The following is a 6,958-nucleotide window of genomic DNA, read 5'->3' on the forward strand; positions in this document are numbered from 1 at the left end:
ATAATGTTACCTGCACCCTACATACACGGACCAGCTAGCGTGAATAAGTTCTCTCATGATACCGATATATATCTTCAATAATTTTCGCGTGTTGCAGCATGCTTAGCTCCATGTTTTATTTTCAAGCCAAAATCATTATATAAGAAGTGACCTGGTATGGTATCCAGAAAGTCGACAAGGGAATTAAGTGTCGACACGCGTCAGAAGTCAAGAACAAAGTCAATAATGCTTTAATATATAAATCCTTTTTTCTAGTAAATTATTTAAAAGTTCAATTTTGTAACAATGATAATTTTGTGTTTGCTTATGATGTTTTTGCATAAAGTTTCGAAATGAGAATGCGATCATTACCTAAATGATTGTGCTATAAGTGGTCGCTTTCTGCCAGTCAGATGCCTTATATTATAGTCCAAAATACTATGTAGAGCGGCAATTTGAAATACCTGTTCGCACATTTTTAGCACTTGATTGTTACCTCTCAAACTGGTCGCTTGAAATCACGTGGAAAATAAGTTCAATCACAATATTTTTGTGCAGATAAATCATTAAAACGAACGTAATAGTAAACTGTTGATTCATGCTCATTCATAACGGTGCGCTCAGATTTTTATTTATCATGCAAACGCTGGTAGATCTCTATATATACTCTCTGTCCTACATAAGTAATTAGCTAAAATGCAGCAAACAGAGACTATATTGACCCTAACCTGGAACAGAAAATACCCTGCAATCGCGTATCTTTGTTATGTCTTAATTGCGAGGGGAACCTCGAGTGAACTTTAGAACACAAATGTTCCTTCTAGAGCTCACTAATTCAGGACACGGCGCCTTCTTTCGCGTATATAGGGTGTAATCTCAGTGACCACATTCAGGTTGTAGGGGTTGTTAAATGTCGGTTTATATTCCTGAAGGGTTGTCACTTCAATTAGCTGAGGGAATTGCAGTGCTGCTCGTTATGACGTAGCGCGACGATCATGGTAAATTTATTACTACTCTGTTTCATCGCGACACATCGTGCGTAACGACTGCAATTCACGTATATAGGGCTCGTGTAATATATCAGAAATATGGCTTATTTTGATGCGGCGCAACTAGTAGCTTAGTTATCGTTTAATTTACTCAGCTCAGAATTATTGAGACGCTTGAAGAAGAGCAGACTGCTAAATTGGGCATGTTTTGGTTGGTGGAAAAGTTAGCAGCTTCAGCGAGTACTTAATCTTGCATGAAACAAACGTGCGTATCCTCTTTAATAACTCCTCGGTAGTATAGTGGTGAGTATCCCCGCCTGTCACGCGGGAGACCGGGGTTCGATTCCCCGCCGGGGAGAATATTTTAAAAATTGACTCGATATCTATGCGAGTTTGTCATCGATGTCGTACGCGAAAGATTAGGAATGGATCATTACCTGTTTAATTCTTGGTCATGTTCCTTCGGATGGTAAAATTACTGGTAGATCTGGCTGAACGTTATCAATGCCCGATCTATTAGCTGTGAAATATTCAATTTGCTTCTATTTATTGTCCGCGTGGGATTTCCGCCTTCTGTTTTCACATCATCTTCCATTATAACCTGATCTCATGTTACCTCCTGAACTTATATATTTCAAAGTGCCAATACGAACGAATTGAACGAACCTACTTAACAAACAATTTAGCATATGATACTTTTATTATCTGGGCTCCTGTGATGAATATGAGTCATGTATGTCAGAGAACTCAATAAGTGAGTCGACTTGACCTAACATCTGCTAATAACGCAGCCTGAGCGGCACCGACAGGAAGCTCCAAGAAGTAACACCCAACGCGCAAAAAACTAGCAGTTTAAAAACGTCAATAGATCGTACAATGCGGTACGAAAAGTGAATAAAATTGTCATCATTAAATATAATAATATAAGAATAAGATGTAACAAATAAGAAATTGCGTCGTGTAACAACAGAAAATTTTATTCATAATATTCAAGGCCGAGTTAGAACATGAGCTTTTTTTCTCCAGCCGATTGGTTTCATCGTTGAAAATCTTAGTTCAGTTCAGTGTACACGTGTCCGGGCGTCTTTGTGGTCTCCAGCCAAATAAAATATATATTTTTTTTTTGGAGCGAAGACTTGCATTTAGTTCCAAATTCATAGAAATCAATGCATAGCTATTCTAGTTAATAAAAGATACTAGCATTATTGAGAGTTTGACACAAAATCAAGAATAGAGTTGCGTAAAAATGTATCTATTGGACTGTCATTCAGTGAGAGCTGGGACGCTCATCTTCAGCACTACTGAGGAGCTCGCTTCAGCCCTACAGAAACACTCAGCTTCAGCACTACTGGAACGCTCAGCTTCAGTGCTGGGATTAAGGGATTAGCAATTTAAAACAAAAATAATATTGTTTGCTGTGATATTTTGTTTTCACTGATTCATCTTTTTAGGCACTATAAGTACAACTTTCAGATTCCCGAAAAACATTTTTATATCATCGAATAATTTTTGTTTACCGGATATATTTATTTTAAGAAATCCGTACGGTTCATTAACCTGGTTTCCGAAAAGTGAAGGACGATAACCCCTTATAATAACTCGCAAAACACTGCGAATCATTATCGAGCGTAACTGATGAATGGAGTCATTATTCTCTGTCTGTNACAGCCTGTAAGCTGCTATGATAAATCGGAAATCACAAACATTCCCTATACATATAATTTTGTTTACATAGCGGGATATTTGAGAAGCTGAGTTTTTGCTTAATTTTGATCATTTGATTGTTTTAGTGTTATTTATAAAACTTTTTCGGCATTAAAAGCTCCTCCCCGGCGGGGAATCGAACCCCGGTCTCCCGCGTGACAGGCGGGGATACTCACCACTATACTACCGAGGAGTGATTAGAATGGGTACGCACGTATACTAATAATTAACCGTTTAACGGATATTTTTTTATTCATAGGTATACCTATTCGGCTATAATAAAGCATAAATCAGAAACATTCCATAGATGAGGCTTTGTTCACATAGCGATATATGTTGAAAGGAGAGTTTTCGCTTAAGCTTATCATTTACTTGTTTTAAGGTTTATTTATATTTATAAAACTTTCTCGGCATCAAAAACTTCTCCCCGGCGGGGAATCGAACCCCGGTCTCCCGCGTGACAGGCGGGGATACTCACCACTATACTACCGAGGACTGGTATTTAATTAATAATCAAGGAATTAGTTTCCTAACTATTCTGTGATCTGTGCTGTTCGTAGGTCCCTTGTAGTCGCAGTGTACAACCATTAACTTTATATTTTGGTTGCACATATTTTTTCGCTTGAAAATCTCACTCTAAATGCACGAAAATCACCACATAAATGCACGAAAATCGACATTTAAATGCACGAAAATCACCATCTAAAATTCTACAATATTTCCATTGGTGCATTTCTCCATTTGCAATGTGACCAGGCACATACTACTGACGGTCAATACTGTAATAGTTTTACCAACAGGTAGTGATAGTATCAAGAAATACTAGCTATGGACATTGCACACTGAAACTGCATGCTTGTTCTTTCATTTGATTTCGGACTTGTAAGTACATTTTTAGAGATAAGTACATCGTGAATTTATTTCCTATAGAATATGTATTTATATTTTTAATGTTTGTACAGACAGCAACTAGCTATCAGATTACCTAAATACTCGCAGTTAGTTTGCAAAAATTTTGGTGCTCTTGAGCGGTTTTGCGTATGAGACCTTCAAACCATATTCAAATTCAAGCAATAAATAAGGCATGAATGAAATAAGTGTTTAGTAGTGAAGGATTAGTATCAGGAGTAAAATTAGTAGTCTGTAAACATAAATTTAGTCCTGAATTAGAGAGGCACATTTGCTGTGTGGCATCCTCATTTAATATTCGTTTCTGCCACACACTGCAATACTTATCGCAACATCCCGACCAACGCGAGGCTGACCTGCTACTTACCGCACCCAACATCCCGACCAACGCGAGGCTGACCTGCTACTTTACCGCACCCAGCCTCCCGACCAACGCGAGGCTGACCTGCTACTTACCGCACCCAGCCTCTCGACCAACGCGAGGCTGACCTGCTACTTACCGCAGCCTCCTGACCAACGCGAGGCTGACCTGCTACTTACCGCACCCAGCCTCCCGACCAACGCGAGGCTGACCTGCTACTTATCGCAGCCTCCTGACCAACGCGAGGCTGACCTGCTACTTACCGCACCCACCCTCCCGACCAAAGCGAGGCTGACCTGCTACTTACCGCAGCCTCCTGACCAACGCGAGGCTGACCTGCTACTTACCGCACACAGCCTCCCGACCAACGCGAGGCTGACCTGCTACTTTTATACCATATTACTTCACATCGCGCTAATTTGAAATCGCATTATTTCACATTTACCCACGCGCATTTATCACCAGGTAGTTGATATGATGATGCCAATTAAGTTGAAAAATTCAGCGCATGTGAGATTTTCGACCGATAGTTCATTGAATGATCTAATCTTTATTTCAGTAATTTCATACATTCGCATTTAATTTATTTAGCAATATCTTCTTTTATTGATCAAGTTTATTGATTAATGATCAAAGGCTCAGTTGTCAGGGATTGAAACCTGATGGTTTAAGTAAGCCAAGCGAAACTATCAAGCGGGTCATGTTACACTCAGAGAAAAGAGCGAGACTTTGCCCAAATAACGATACGCTTTGCTTCGCATGTGGGTCATTCTGACCCAGTTTGTTCCTGCAAAAGGGCGAGTCGGTTCTTCGGCCGATTTTTGTGCGCCATAAAGTGTGCCATTATATAGATAATATAACTCATTGATTTTTCGTAGTGTATATAGCAGCATCTCGACCGGGCGCTACGCTGTCGTTACAGCTGCGCTTCAGCCTTGCGTCAAAGTTCTAATAAATATTTAATTATTATGGTTAAATAAATATATTAATTATTAATGATAATTAATAAATTGAGCAGGAGTCTGTTGGTGAATGGGACCTTGTAATTTGATTAAATTAATCTTTAGTGATTTGATGAAAACTGTAATAATATGGAATATTTATTAATACCTTATATGCTTTGCATATATGTTTAGTTAAGTCCTCAGTCCTTATTTGAATTAAGCAAACGTTATTTTTTATGTACGAAGCATCGCACAGAGCACTAAAACATAGTTAATTAAGCTGATCAAACGAAAGAATATCAGGAATTCAAATCAAAGGATAGACGCAATTTAAATTTCGACGAAGGTAAAAAGAATTTAGACCTACGGTCGTTAATTGCTGGTGAAGCTATGGATTCGGACGACACAAAGTGCATTAAGACGTCTATAAACTCTAGTTCCTCGATGAGCAAATGTTATCATGTCTGTTGAATAGATGTGATCACGTCTGTTGAATAGATGTGATCACGTCTGTTGAATAGATGTGATCACGTCTGTTGAATGGATGTGATCACGTCTGTTGAATAGATGTGATCACGTCTGTTGAATGGATAGTAATAATATGGAATATTTATTAATACCTTATATGCTTTGCATATATGATTAGTTAAGTCCTCAGTCCTTACTTGAATCCTTATATTTGAATTAATCAGACATTATTTTTATGTACGAAGCATCGCACACAGCAATAAAACATATTTGATTAAGCTGATCAAACGAAAAAATATCAGGAATTCAAATCAAAGGATAGACGCAATGTAAATTTCGATGAAGTTAAAAAAATTTAGACCTACGGTCGTTGAATAGATGTGATCACGTCTGTTGAATAGATGTGATCGCGTCTGTTGAATAATGTGATCACGTCTGTTGAATAGATGTGATCACGTCTGGTGAATAGATGTGATCACGTCTGTTGAATAGATGTGATCACGTCTGTTGAATAGATGTGAACACGTCTGTTGAATAGATGTGATCACGTCTGTTGAATAGATGTGATCACGTCTGTTGAATAATGTGAACTCTTCTTACCCTGAAGCCCGAGGTCCAAACTAAACTACCCTAACTTAGTCCTCAGATTTACCCTTAATTGAGCTCTATTTTGACTAATCTTGTTTACCATTTACCTGAATAATGTTTTAGAAATAAATAAATTAATTTACGGTAAGAATTTTCCCCCATTCTATCGCCCAATTTTAATTCGTAATTTGGCCGAATCGTTTGAGTAGATCGACGGTGAAATATTATTAATAATATTTAATAAATAAAATAGATCACTTTAATTAGCATTATCTGGAAATTTTCGAATTTTGATGACTGCATGGCAAACTTGGTATTGAGTGGTTTTTAAGTTAGATATCATCGAGGAATTCTATGTCTAGCAGCTTGCGAGGTGGTTTTTCGTTTTGGAATTTTAATTTTAAGTTGTATATCTTTGTACTATAGGAGTTGGAACTTTTTGGTCACAAAATATACAAAAAATTTGCATCGGCCGGGAATTGAACCCGGGCCTCCCGCGTGGCAGGCGAGAATTCTACCACTGAACCACCGATGCTTATACTGGAATTGTGAAAGCAAATAAATACATTTTGGAATCAAATTGCTTTTGTAAGGAACCCAAGCCCCGAGGTTCTTTTGTTTTGTGCTCCTGATATGTAGTATTTAATTATATTAACTATCCTATAAAAAGAATCAAAATACAATTCAGTCCTCTTGCCATTCTATTGGTCAGAGCCAATGACAATGCTTACTTAATGCTGTGCAATGCTGCTTAAACTTTACAAAAACATCACCCTTTGCGTAATTTGGTTGAAATTTCAAGACAGTTCAAGTGAATACATTTACTTGAAGTTTTCTCTCGTAAGCTTCATGAAAATACGTAAAGTTTGCCTTCTCGCTCGGCAGAACTTTGTATCGCGCGCTCATTGGCGCCGCGCATTCCACCTTACGAAAAACTTGGAGAATGCGAAATTGGTGCTTCGCTGAATGGCTTCTATGCTGATCGCCAAATCTTCCTAATATTGCATTCAGGAAGA

General features: G+C 38.1%; 4 non-coding genes across 4 annotated transcripts; 1 reads left to right on the forward strand and 3 right to left on the reverse strand.

Moving 5' to 3' along the window:
- The first annotated feature begins 1,254 nt into the window (after positions 1-1,254).
- Positions 1,255-1,326, forward strand: Trnad-guc. The gene has a single exon. It is a non-coding gene; the product is annotated as a tRNA-Asp (tRNA).
- A 1,467-nt stretch (positions 1,327-2,793) lies between these two features.
- Trnad-guc lies at positions 2,794-2,865 on the reverse strand. Its single transcript has one exon. It is a non-coding gene; the product is annotated as a tRNA-Asp (tRNA).
- Positions 2,866-3,095: 230 nt separating this feature from the next.
- Positions 3,096-3,167, reverse strand: Trnad-guc. The gene has a single exon. It is a non-coding gene; the product is annotated as a tRNA-Asp (tRNA).
- Positions 3,168-6,406: 3,239 nt separating this feature from the next.
- Trnag-gcc lies at positions 6,407-6,477 on the reverse strand. The gene has a single exon. It is a non-coding gene; the product is annotated as a tRNA-Gly (tRNA).
- Positions 6,478-6,958: the final 481 nt, after the last annotated feature.

Source organism: Hyalella azteca, unplaced genomic scaffold (genome assembly GCF_000764305.2).
Source record: "Hyalella azteca isolate HAZT.00-mixed unplaced genomic scaffold, Hazt_2.0.2 contig6917, whole genome shotgun sequence".
Lineage (NCBI taxonomy): Eukaryota > Metazoa > Arthropoda > Malacostraca > Amphipoda > Hyalellidae > Hyalella > Hyalella azteca.